The following is a 14,276-nucleotide window of genomic DNA, read 5'->3' as shown; positions in this document are numbered from 1 at the left end:
CCGTGAATCATGCAGATGTGCAGGTCCTCCAATTTGATAAAATTTTGAAAATTGATAAAATTACACATATACAGACACTTGATATTTAATCTTATTAGATGATTTGTTTCATTGGATAGATTTTACGTTCAATAAAAATTTGCAATAGGTTTTGTAGAAGGTGTTTTCATGTTGTTGCATCCAGCATGTGGCATTTTGAACACTTTGAAACAGTGAGTCATTTTGTGAAGTAATTGGTTCAATTGATTCAAAACTTTGCTTCTAACATCACTACAAAACACTTTCAATGGTATATATATATATATATATATATATATATATATATATATATATATATATATATATATATATATATATATATATATATATATACACACATAGATACATATATTCTAAAAAAGTGAACATATAACAACAATGGGACAAAACTAATAAACAAATATTTAATGACTTTATATGTAGTCAAAATACAAAAATATAAAAAAGCATCAAAATATAAGTATACTTTTTATATAAAGAGGATTTTTGCAGAAAAATCTTTTCCAAATATGAAGTATATTTTGTAAAAAATAAGCAGTGATGCAATTTTATTTAAGAAATAATACTGTTTTTGTTTTTCCTCACTGCAGCCTTCTCAGGACAGATCTATGATCCATTGGTGACCTGCTGACCTCTGCTCTAAAGCATCTACAGTAATTGTATAAGTAGCCTACTCTGCAAAAAAATGCTCTTCGTACTTAGTAATTTTGTCTTGTTTCTATAGTCTAAATATCTAACAATTCTTAAATCAAGATGCATTTACTATACAAGAAAAACAACATGATATATTTTTTCTTGTTTTATTGCAAATATATATATATTTTTTTTTGCTTAAAAAAAATAGTTTTTTTTTGCTTAAAGCAGGCTAAATTATCTGCCAATGGGGTGAGAAAAATAATAGTTTCTGATTTAAATCTTGTTTCTTGTTTTCGTCCCAAACAGATTTCCCTTTCGGGGAACTCGAGCTGCGTCGAAACGCTGTGAGAACGCCTCTGCGTTAATGCGTCGTGAAGCGCCTGTAGAACCATTCCATCGGAAAAAAGATCGATCGTCGGCGTGATGACGTCATCGACCGGAAGCTATAAAACGTCCGTGAAAACAAACAGGAACTAGCTTCTGAGCCTTCAGCAAGCGATCTGTGTGAACCTGTCTGTCTATTTGGTGTTTTTGTCTGTCTATATTCAGAGATTTTCCACCCTTTTTGTTAAATATCATTATATTAACAAGAAAAAGAGTAAAATAAAATAGATAGAAATGGCGAGTGAGAGCAGCAATTTCAGAAAGTGTGTTCCTCCCTGCCCACGCTACATCACGGGCGGGGACACACATCTTCTCTGTGTTGCATGCTTGGGAGCGCAGCATGCCCAGGCAGCCCTCGAGGGGGCTGCTTGTGAGCACTGTGAGCGTTTACCATTAAGAACGCTGCGCTCCCGCCGGGCACTCTTCGAAGGCTGCAGTCGTGGGGATCACAACTGGATGTTGCAGAGGGGTTAGAGACGGGCGCTGCCTTATCTCTGCCCTCACCTGCTCCATCCAGCGGCTCTTCTCGGGGCATGGAAGCACGCATGGCGGTTTCTTCCCCCCCGAGAGAGTCGCCGGTACTTCATCTGTCCAGCTCTGAGGAGGTGGACGTTGAAAGTATCGATACTGAAGATTCGCCACTTCAGTCCCCTGCTAGTGAAGAGCTAGTTGAGGTTTTGACGCGAGCAGTGGCCAGATTAAACATCGACTGGCCCACTGAAAGATCTGAGGCAGGAAGAAAGCGTCATAGTAAGCTAGACGAACGCTTCCTGCCATCTCGCGCTTCAGAACCTCAGCGGCGGGGCCTGCCGTTCTTCCACGACTTGCACACCGAGGTGGCAAGATCGTGGAGGAGACCGGCATCATATCGTGTCTTCAGCCCGCAGACTTCGGTCTACAGCAACATCAGCGGGCTGAGACAGTACGGTTATGGGGCGATGCCAAAGGTTGAAGAGACGCTTGCGAGCCATCTCTCACCTTCTTCGGCATCGTCCCTTAAGGCCCCGACTTTACCCACCAGACCATTAAAAACAACGTCGGCGTTGGTGGGTAAAGCGTACTCGGCAGCGGGTCAAGCGGCTGCATGCCTGCACACGATGGCTATCGTGCAGGCATACCAGGCTGACCTGCTGAGGGATCTGGACGGTAGTGATGCTGTGGGGGGAGATATTGTCGCTGAGTTAAGATCTTCAGCCGATCTAGCTCTCCGGGCCACCAAGGAGACGGCCAGATGTGTTGGCCGCTCCATGGCAGCATTGGTGGCTACGGAGAGGCATCTATGGTTGAACCCCACAGATATCAAGGAGAGGGAGAAAGCCTTTCTGCTTGATGCGCCGCTTTCTCCTGGAGGCCTCTTCGGTGACGCAGTTCATACTGTCACCGAGAGGTTCCAGGAGTCGAAAAAGCAAGCTGCGGCGCTCAAGCAGTTCCTCCCTCTCCGAGTCCAGGTCCCTGGGGCTGCTGCTGATACCACCAAGCAGCCCAAACCGAGTACGAGCTCTTCACACAGGGCTCAGCAGAAGCAGAGCGTCGCTGCCCGAGCTCCCCCTCAGCGTGGGGACGAGGGGCGGCGCTCTCAGACGAGGCCTTCGAGGGGCAGGGCTGATCTGCGGACAGTCCTGATCGCCAAGAAGGCCTCGTCGAAGCGTTCCTGACGCCAGAAGCGTCAGGACGCTGAGGGTGGTTCCCCCCGTAGGGAAACGGTGTTTACCCCTGCTAACGGTACCCGTTTCCCTACGGCACCCTCGGGGGGCCGCGCTGCCAACCCCGCCGCAATGCCGGGGCGCAGTCGGTCTCCGCGGGCCACCCGAGGGTGGTCCGCACCCCCTTCGGGGGGCCCCGAGCAGTCAAGTCAGTCGTTCCCTGCCGGTCCGCCGCTTCAGGGCACTGTGCTTGTTGCTCAAAATACACCAGAGGACAGCCTCGAGAGGCTGGTTCCCTTAGTAGATTTTCTAGACGAGTGGAAACGTCTATCAAACATATCTCGTTGGGTCCTGCAGATAATAGAAAAGGGGTACGCTATTCAATTCAGAAGTCGGCCACCTCCTTTCTGCGGTGTCCTACCTACAGAGGTAGGCCCGGAGCAGGCTCTGGTAATGGCACAGGAAGTAGAGACACTCCTGCAAAAAGGGGCTATAGAGAGGGTTCCCCCTCCCAGCAGGGAGTCTGGCTTTTACAGCCGTTACTTCATCGTGCCCAAGAAGGATGGGGGCTTACGCCCGATATTAGATCTGCGGCTATTGAATCGCTCGGTGGCCAAGCTCAAATTCAAGATGCTTACACTCAGACAGATTGTAGCGCAGGTCAAATCGGAGGATTGGTTTGTCACCATAGACCTCAAAGATGCGTATTTTCATGTCTCCATCCTTCCACATCACAGGAGGTTCCTGAGGTTTGCCTTCGGGGGAGAGGCATACCAATATCGTGTACTTCCCTTCGGTCTAGCACTGTCACCCCGCACGTTCACCAAGTGTGTGGATGCAGCTCTGGCGCCGCTGCGTCTACAGGGCATCCGCATACTGAACTATATCGACGACTGGCTGATTCTAGCGAATACAGAGCAGATGGCGGTTCAGCATCGAGATGCTGTTCTCGCCCATATGTCGAAGCTGGGGTTGAGGCTGAACGCCAAGAAGAGTGTGCTTTCTCCGGCTCAGAGAACCACTTTTCTAGGTGTGAACTGGGACTCGGTAATTATGCGGGCGCAATTATCGCCAACACGCATAGCATCGATCCTGGCAGCCGCCAAAGAACAGAAGCTAGGCCGAGCCGTCACTGTGAAACAGTTCCAGAAACTGTTAGGTCTCATGGCAGCAGCGTCCAACGTGATACCTTTTGGCCTACTGTACATGAGGCCACTGCAGTGGTGGCTCAAAACAAAAGGGTTCTCCCCGAGGGGAAATCCGCTCCGCACGATCAAAGTCACGCGGCGATGCCTACGTGCTCTGGTCATGTGGAAAAACCCGGGGTTTTTATCTCAGGGTCCCGTGTTGGGGGCTCATGTTCGTCGCGTAACGCTAACGACAGATGCCTCTCTCACGGGCTGGGGGGCGACCATGAGTGGTCGCTCGTCCCAGGGTCTATGGCAGGAACATCAGCGGCACTGGCACATAAATCGGCTAGAGATGCTCGCAGTGTTTCTTGCATTGAAACAGTTCCTGCCCGACCTCAGGGGCCACCACGTACTAGTCAGGACAGACAACACGTCCGTGGTGGCCTATATAAATCACCAGGGGGGTCTGAGGTCTCGTCCGTTGGACAAATTGGCACATCGGATCCTCCTGTGGGCCCAAGGGAAATTGCTGTCAATCAGGGCAGTATATATCCCGGGGGCCCTGAATCAGGAAGCAGACAGCCTGTCGAGACAGGGGCCGAGGCCCGGGGAATGGAGACTCCACCCAGAGGTGGTGGAGCTCCTTTGGAAGGTTTATGGGAAAGCAGAGATAGACCTGTTCGCTTCGGCGGAGAATTCTCACTGCCCGCAGTGGTTTTCTCTGACCCATCCGGCCCCGCTGGGGCTGGATGCCATGGTACAGGAGTGGCCGAGGCTGCCTCTGTACGCCTTCCCCCCGATTGTCTTGCTTCCAGGAGTTCTGGAGAGGGTACGCCGGGACGGGGCCCAGGTACTTCTAGTGGCTCCGAACTGGCCGACCCGAGTATGGTTTTCGGACCTGATATCTCTCCTGGAAGGCTCTCCGATGGAGATTCCGACCAGGAGGGATCTACTCTCTCAGGCGGGCGGGAGATTCCTGCACCCACGCCCGGAGATGTGGAAACTGTGGGCCTGGCCTCTGAGGGGGCTAGGCTCATAGAGGAAGGTCTCTCGGCCGAGGTCGTAGAGACCATCCTACACTCCAGAGCTCCGTCCACAAGGAAGCTGTACGCTTTGAAATGGAGACTTTTCTCAGCATGGTGCAGAGAACGCCAGTGGGACCCAGTTAACTGCCCGGTTGGTACAGTGCTGGAGTTCCTGCAGGCAAGATTCTCGGCAGGGTTGACCCCCTCCACACTTAAGGTGTACGTGGCGGCCTTGGGTGCCTTCCACGTCCCTTGCAATGGAGTGTCTTTGGGAAGACACCCTCTAATTACACGCTTCCTTCGTGGCACTTTAAGGTTGAGGCCAGTTATGCACTCGAGGGTCCCAGCATGGGACTTGGCCATTGTTTTGAGGGGCTTGTCCGGACCTCCGTTCGAACCTCTGGAGGAGGTTTCGGATAAGTTCCTCACCTTAAAAACCATCTTCCTTTTGGCCATTTCATCTCTTAAAAGGATAGGAGATATTCAGTCCCTGTCAGTAGGGCCCTCATGTTTAGAGTTTGCGCCGGGGATGGTGAAAGCATTTCTGCATCCCAGGCCGGGTTATGTCCCCAAGGTTCCTACGAGCCCAAGGGGCCCCATCACTCTACAAGCCTTCTGTCCTCCTCCGTTTATGACGTCAGACCAGGAAAGGTTAAATCTGCGGTGTCCTGTGAGGGCACTGGATACTTATGTCCACAGAGCTGCCCTGTGGAGGAAATCTGAACAATTGTTTGTTTGCTTTGGACCCCCTAAGAAGGGGGCCCCAGTATCCAAGCAGAGGATGAGCAAGTGGGTGGCCGAGGCCATCTCACTTGCTTATGAAGCTACCGGGCAGCCATCTCCACTGGCTGTCCGGGCGCACTCAACCAGGGGTATGGCTGCTTCTAAAGCACTTTTGTCGGGGGCTTCCCTCCACGATATCTGCAACGCGGCCGGTTGGTCGTCTCCTTCTACCTTCGTCAGGTTCTACGAACTAGACCTGGCATCTACAGTAGGGGCACAGGTACTCTCGTAACCGTGTGCGCTTCGGCTTCACACATACGAGACACTTGGTCCTATGGCGATGTGGGTATAAGCGTTCTCACAGCGTTTCGACGCAGCTCGAGTTCCCCGAAAGGGAACGTCTCAGGTTACGTATGTAACCCTAGTTCCCTGAGGGAACGAGACGCTGCGTCGCTCTGCCATACTCCCGGCGTGTCCGTGATCACTTACTTCAGGCTTTATCAGAAGTTAGTTCCTGTTTGTTTTCACGGACGTTTTATAGCTTCCGGTCGATGACGTCATCACGCCGACGATCGATCTTTTTTCCGATGGAATGGTTCTACAGGCGCTTCATGACGCATTAACGCAGAGGCGTTCTCACAGCGTTTCGACGCAGCGTCTCGTTCCCTCAGGGAACTAGGGTAACATACGTAACCTGAGACGTTTTCTCACCCCATTGGCAGATAATTTTGCCTGTTTTAAGTAAAATCTCGCATCATTTTAATATTTTTCCACAGAAAACAAGAAAAATATATTAGGTCATTTTACTTATCTAGTAAATGCATCTTGATTTAAAAATATTTCGATATTTCGACTGGAAACAGGAAAAAAATAGTAAATAAGAGCATGTTTTTAGTGTATTTAAAGGCCGCATGAACACTTGCTCTAACACAATGCCTTCTGAACTGAGGGAAAGCTGCAGAGCAGCTTGCAAGACAACAAAAAAAAAGAAAAAAAGAGAGAAAGAGAGCGAGAAAGCGGGAGAGAGCATGAGATGTGCTGTTAACACTCCTGCAGTTCAAGAAAGCAGTCGATCATATAAACAGATAGCTCTGCGTCAGTGAGAATTCATCTTCATGCATACCTTTCTCTGAGATAACACAGAAAAACACAAGACAAGTCCTGTCTGTTAAGTATGATTTGTATAGAGAAATACATGTAATATGCTCTTACTGAGGTTATTCATATTTAAGACCCAAACAATCCTCGTATTCTCCTGCAAAGAGCATTCAGCTCGGTTCATTATCAACCACCATGATTTACACTGCAAATGAAAGCTTGTGTCTGCACTTAATTTTTGTTTTACAGTCAGGGTCCTTAATTCAGAAAAGTTGATCCATGTTTGAAAGATACAAAGCAGCTCCAGTTCACAAAACGCCGACTATCTGATTAGACACATGTTGAAGTCATTGCTGTTGACTTCCACTCCATCCAAGAGTTGCATCAAAGAGACGCTGACAGTCCTCATATAACATAATCCTTGGCAGGTGGAAATAAAACGACAGATCTGGCTCAACTGCATGGGTCCTATGTGGTGAAAAAGAAAGAAAGAGAGAGAGAGAGAGAGAGAGAGAAAGAGAGAGAGAAAGAGAGAGAGAGAGAGAGAGAGAGAGAGAGAGAGAGAGAGAGAGAGAGAGAGAGAGAGAGAGAGAGAGAGAGAGAGAGAGAGAGAGAGAGAGAGTGTGTGTGTGCTGGTGGGCAGAGATTTTTTTCGTTTAAATGGAGGTGTTTATACATACTGAAAGTAAAGAATTTCATAAAATTATATATATATATATATATATATATATATATATATATATATATATATATATATATATATATATATATATATATATATATATATATATATATATATATTTTTTTTTTTTTTTTCAACTTTAGTTTCCTAAGAGAATATCAAATAAACGACCAAGATGAAATGTTTAACTCGCCACTGCTGGATAATCAAGTGACATTACTTTGAGACATACTTTGATCACATTCGTCCACAACCGTGACATCATAAACGAATGAAATGCAGTCACAACTTTGCGAGACGCTCTTGTTTGTCAGTCAGATGATGAAGAAGTAGGAAAACTAATCATGACCAAAGGAGTGAAAGGTTATGCTGAAGCAATTAGACCTTGGTGGTGGTCCATGAGTCGGCCCATAAAACAAAAGATCTAAACCAGACACAGAAAACAGGCAGTGTGTTACAAAAGGAGGAGAGATGAGTCAAATCATTTGTCACTGTTAAAAAGCATTGAGCTGAGGAGGTCTAAATCCATTTTCACAGCCTCCAAACAAGAGCCGCACTTTATAGCTATTATATATAAACATTGCTAATCCTATTTGAGGAATCCTGGCATGCTCCTTACTTATATTTTATTAGCCACAATGATAAAACAGAATGTTATTGGCCTAAAACATGTCATGAGCACATGTGTAAGGTGCTGTTAGGGTTACAGTCTCTATGTTATCGCCAGTTAGCTTGTAATTGGAAAACCATGTTTCTGAAAGAAGTTAATGATATCAAAGCAAACTGAACAAAACGACAAAATCAAGAGCAAAATTACATCATGGCGCAGGCCTTATAAAATGTCGCCACTTGGCAATAGCAAAAATGTTTTATGACAAAATGGTATACAGTGCTTTAACAGGGTCGAAGAGCCATAAAAGGTTGAAATCATTCATGTGTTCTTTCTTCATTTCTCACAGACTTGATTTTTTTTATTTTCCCAGCAAAACTGTGCTCTCAGATGTACAGAATGACATTTATCAGTAGCCAGTAATATAACTGATTTTCTATATAAATCTAAAACAACAACAACAACAACAAAACCCAAAGAAAATAAAACTGATTGGCACTGCAAACATACTTTTATTCAGCAAGGATGTATTAAATTGATCAAAATTAATGACAAATTATGTCAGGAGATTTCTATTTTCAACTTAAAGCTATATTTTTAAAACTTTCTATTCAACAAAGAATGCTAAAAAATATACACCATGCATGGTTTCCACAAACATATTAAGAAGCACTTTTTACAACACTGATAATCTAATGTTTCTTAAGCAGCAAATAAGCATATTAGAATGATTTCTGAAGGATCATGAGACTGAAGACTGGAGTAATGATGCTGAAAATTCAGCTCAAAGAATAAAATATTATTAACATATTTTTGATCAAATAAATTCACCCTTGGTGAACATAAACTTCTTTCAAAAACTTTTGAATGCTGTATATAAAATGAAAGAATAGTTTCACGTTTTATTTTCAAAAAATGTGAATCGGCAGTTTTCACACAGTCCCTTTCAGTTTTAAGGAACACAGTGACAGAAACAAATGCTAAGACTCGGATGTAGAAGGTCAGTGACATGATCTCAAGGGGAAACATTCCCCACCTCGGTCCATTATAAGCTTAATTTGGGTGTAAAACTGACAAAGGCACTTTGGAGATTTATGTGCTTCTTTGTACTGTCGACTCCCATGTGTGCAGCCTGTTAAGATAGTCACTGGACAGGCTAGCTAAGACTTTTTAACACAGTCCACAGACACTTTTAATCTGCCTCACACTCGCTTGTTTAGATTAGATCTGGCCTCCACACATGGAGAAAGCATAGAGGGCAATTAAAAACACACCTTATCCCTGCCGGTGGCCTTTTGCACTGGCAATGGCTTCCACACTTTTGAGCAGGGCGCGTCTGCTAAACAGATAAAGCGTCGTTTAGCTTCTGTTACACTTTGCCCGCCATCAAGCAGAAGTTACACATCCGTCCGCTTGAAGCCGCCCTCTGTTTATTTGCTTATACAGCTTGGTAGGAGGCCGTACGTTTGGTCGTTAAGACTTTGATTGCCACCTGCACCTGTCTCGGACAACGCTGTTTGTTACAAAGTCTGCTACTTCATTCGGAGCTGCAGGGGAACATCTGATGGGCGGGGAAGAGATGACTCTCTCTTACCGGTCTGTTTGAATCAGCCTTTGTACAAAAGATGGAGTGAGTGTCCGTAGGGTAATTCTATACCGCATTTACCTCCAAATGAAGCAGCAGGATGAAGTGAGTCATTTGGTTCAGATAAACAAATTTGTGCAAACCTCAGCCCTGCACGGCTCTGGCCTCAAACGTGTCTCACAAGTGCTTCAACATGAGATGGCCGATAGTAAACTACTGCTAGATAATACTGAGAGAGATTTACACAGTGAAAGCCATTTAATCCATTTTTTGTGTGTGTGTAGTCCTATTGACATTACCTCATAACCAATAAATATTAAAAAGATCTGGTCTCAAAATGCATGGCACCTATAAATGATTTCCCCCTTTTTTTTACATGCCGCCTTCTACAGGTCCTTCTCAAAAAATTAGCATATTGTGATAAAGTTCATTATTTTCCATAATGTAATAATAAAAATTAAACTTTCATATATTTTAGATTCATTGCACACCAACTAAAATATTTCAGGTCTTTTATTGTTTTAATACTGATGATTTTGGCATACAGCTCATGAAAACCCAAAATTCCTCAAAAAATGTGAATATCATGAAAAGGTTCTCTAAACGAGCTATTAACCTAATCATCTGAATCAACTAATTAACTCTAAACACAATCATGGGTAAGACTGCCGACCTGACTGCTGTCCAGCAGGCCATCATTGACACCCTATAGTGAGAGGGTAAGACACAGAAAGAAATTTCTGAACGAATAGGCTGTTCCCAGAGTCAAGGCACCTCAGTGAGAAGTCTGTGGGAAGGAAAAAGTGTGGCAAAAAATGCTGCACAACGAGAAGAGGTGACCGGACCCTGAGGAAGATTGTGGAGAAGGACCGTTTCCAGACCTTTGGGGGACCTGCAGAAGCAGTGGACTGAGTTTGGAGTAGAAACATCCAGAGCCACCGTCCACAGGCGTGTGCAGGAAATGGGCTACAGGTGCCGCATTCCCCAGGCCAAGCCACTTTTGGGCTACAGAGAAGTGGCACTATACTGTTGCTCAGTGGTCCAAAGTACTTTTTTCGAATGATTTTCGAATGAAAAATGCAAATTTTGCATGTCATTAGGAAATCAAGGTGCCAGAGTCAGGAGGAAGACTGGGGAGAAGGAAATGCCAAAATGCCTGAAGTCCAGTGTCAAGTACCCACAGTCAGTGATGGTCTGGGGTGCCATGTCAGCTGCTGGTGTTGGTCCACTGCGTTTTATCAAGAGCAGGGTCAATGCAGCTAGCTATCAGGAGATTTTGGAGCACTTCATGCTTCCATCTGCTGAAAAGCTTTATGGAGATGAAGATTTGGTTTTTCAGCATGACCTGGCACCTGCTCAAAGTGCCAAAACCACTGGTAAATGGTTTACTGACTATGGTATTACTGTGCTCAATTGGCCTGCCAACTCTCCTGACCTGAAACCCATAGAGAATCTGTGGGATATTGTGAAGAGAAAGTTGAGAGACGCAAGACCCAACACTCTGGATGAGCTTAAGGCCGCTATCAAGGCATCCTGGGCCTCCATAACACCTCAGCAGTGCCACAGGCTGATCGCCTCCATGCCACGCCGCATTGAAGCAGTCATTTCTGCAAAAGGATTCCCGACCAAGTATTGAGTGCATAACTGAACATAATTATTTATAAATAAAGTTTATTTTTTATCATTACATTATGGAAAATAATGAACTTTAGCACAATATGCTAGTTTTTTGAGAAGGACCTGTACATCACTTCATATGTCTGTATGGAAACCAATTTCTGCCTCAGAGTAAAAGGTAATACACTTTGCAATGTTATATCCTGTTACTTCATATCTCACAAGGTTGACTATATTTCTTGAAATTGCAACTTCATATCTAACCATGTAACTTTCATTACTCAATTACTTTTATTTTTTACTCCGAACTAAATGGGCTTCCAACTGCCTGACAGAGCGGCATTTTGTATAAAAAAAATAATATTTATTGCTGCCGCAAAAAGTGGATATTTTTCTGGCAACATATTGTGATGTGTAAGTGGAACGCAAGTAAGAACAGGTCTGTTTTGTTTCTTTCATGGTAAGCCACGCCATGCTATGCCTGAGTGCACAAATCATTCTAGTCTTCCATGAGAGCACAGCTATCTAGTGTAGGAAGATGCCGTAATGACATCTAAATCAGTGATTCTCAATGACTGCTGTTGTTTTAGCATTTGACTTGCTTCTGTTTTACTGCCAGACCGCTTTTGGCTCCGGATTTTCCTCTTCAGAGGCCAACAACATGCACCAAATGTTTCACATTATCGGTGTGAAAATCCCCCAATTCTTTCGCTTTTTTTCCTTACAAGTCCATACATCCGTGGAAACTTGATATTTCATATTTCATTCTGGTTTGTGGATGTCATCACGAGAGATGCTGGTTCACATGCAACCGGCCGCCCGAGTCCTTTGATCAGCCTGACCACGACTAATTACGAATGGAGAACAACTGAAAGAAATATCGAGAGATTTCATGGGAATTGGCGCAATGGCCGAGCTTCCTAATTCCAAACGGTCACTGGATGTTCATTGAAGAGTGTGTCTTTTCAAACAATGTTATGGTGTCAAATATAAAAGAAACAACAACTCAGATGAACTGAATTGAAGTACTGCATTTGTCAATGCCAAATAACATGACAGTGATTAGATTCTGTTCTAAAAAAATCCAAATTGAAAGTGATCGTACTACAAAGGTGATCTGTCGAATGTGACTCTTTGAGTTTTTAACTAAAACCATGTCGAAACTTTGACCGGGAAAGGTGAACATATGTGATTCAGAGCATTCGAAATAAAAACCTGCAGCTCTGGAAAACAATATCCCTGAGCTGAGATATCAAGGGAAAGATGTAAAAGGAAATTTAAAGCAGCATAAATGTTCAGAGTGTTTAAGAGTGGTGCAAAGGTCCCAGGGGTCTCATCTGGCAAAGGCCTTTGTTCACAGGGCAGGATGTATCCAGCGAGATAGTTTCCTTTCCATAACATTCCTCGTCTCAGATGTGCTCCATTGTATGCTTGAGTTCCTTATCAATTTACTAAAATACTACAGTCTTTATCTTGACTTTAACAAAATCGGGATGCCAAGATTCCTTAGAACGTACAAAAAACGAAACTGGAAAGGCTAAACACGAGCAGCTGAAATGGCATGTTCGTCCACATAGTTTCTGTGAGGCATTTCTAAAAGGCTACAGATTTTTTTCCAGAAGAGATGCCAGGTCAAGCCTGGTCACAGCAGCAGGTGACTCAAGTGAGGTCATTACGTGGTCGTTAGGGTGATTTGAAACCAGCAAGCAACTGCTGGGTTCGGAGGTGAGAGCTGTCACACATCCCACAGGAGTGTTTTTGTTTTCATTCCGCCTTCTTTTTTTCTTCCAGGGATGCTGTCTCACACCAGGTTTTTACTTTCTCCTAACAAGCGCGACATGCACGTTATCTTCAAAAAGAAAGAAATTAGCAAAACCAGGCGCTTTCGACATGCGTTCGGCCCCTTATTGAAAACAGTGATTCATGCCGTTTCAAAAATCCCAAGTTTGGAAGAAGGATTTTTCATAGACGTCTTAATCCACACAGCTACACTGCTGGTTTTGTCATCAGCGTTTCCATAATAAATCATGAAATTACAAATGCGTGTCGTACTTTTGTTTCAATTGTTCACACGGACAAATTCAAAGCTTTTATGGATCCGTGAAACCCATTCTCCCGTTTTTTGGCTGACTTTCCCAGGACATACTGTGATCAGCCTGGATTCGTCTTACAACTCTTTCTCCTCTCTGTTTGCAACAGGTTCACTGCCATAGAAAGGGAACTGTTCCACATTAAATCCTCCCAACTACCTGTCTGATAGCATGCCAGCTGTATCCCTCAAAGTCAGCCAGGTCTTCCCTGCAGTGCTGAAGAGCATAGAGAACCTTGGCCTTCATTCAGTTTAATAATGACTCTGGAATAAATTGCGGGGGTGTATTTAGAAAGTTGTTTTAGAAAATATGAGAGTAAGAACAGGACAGGTTTATATTTTATATAAAAGTCATTATTATTTCTTATTATTATAATTTCCATGCACAAATGTTCATAACTGTTAAAGGGATAGTTCTCAAAAAAAAAAAACAATCCATCATCCTCAATCATTCAATCACTCATCCTCAATCATCTTCATTCAGTCATTTACTCATCCTCATGCTGCTTTAAAATCACATGACATCCTTCTTTCTGTAGATCACAAAAGAAGAAATTTAAAGAATGTTTTAGTTGTTGTTTGTTTGTTTTTCTTCTGAAGTATGGTTACTTTTCATTATGGACTGACTGAATTTAAGGGACTACTGACAAATTATTGATCAACTCATGAAAAGTACTGTTCAAAGCTTTGGGATTGTCTGCGGAAGTCTTTTATGTTCACCAAACCTGCTAGCCTGGTTAAAATCAAACCATTCTCAGTAGTAACTAAGTTATGGTCTGGAAAAGCTTCATAGACAAATCATTTCCAAAGAGGCATCCCCAACGGACGTCTCTCAAATGCCTCTAGGCACAACTGGATAGACCTAAAACCAATCAGAGCAATGAAGGAGATGACGATTGCACAGCGACGGAGAAACATCTGAGACTTTAACAGCAGTTCTCTGTTTGTGATTTCGAGGAAGATTTTGCAATGGCTTCTGACGACTTTTGCCGTTGTTGTAAAAGAAATATGATAA

The 14,276-nt window shown here is 44.2% G+C and overlaps 1 long non-coding RNA gene across 2 annotated transcripts in view; it reads right to left on the bottom strand.

Moving 5' to 3' along the window:
• Positions 1 to 6,290: 6,290 nt before the first annotated feature.
• The window catches only part of LOC137070818 (uncharacterized), a 46,448-nt gene continuing 38,462 nt past the window's right edge, over positions 6,291 to 14,276 (bottom strand). For both annotated transcript variants that reach the window (XR_010904349.1, XR_010904350.1), the window contains exon 4: positions 6,291 to 7,146. This is a non-coding gene — a long non-coding RNA (uncharacterized lncRNA). The remainder of the gene's footprint in view (positions 7,147 to 14,276) is intronic.

Source organism: Pseudorasbora parva, chromosome 3, assembly GCF_024679245.1.
Source record: "Pseudorasbora parva isolate DD20220531a chromosome 3, ASM2467924v1, whole genome shotgun sequence".
Taxonomy (NCBI): Eukaryota; Metazoa; Chordata; class Actinopteri; order Cypriniformes; family Gobionidae; genus Pseudorasbora; species Pseudorasbora parva.
The sequence above is the reverse complement of the archived record's forward strand: the minus strand, read 5'-3'. Positions and strand labels throughout refer to the sequence as shown.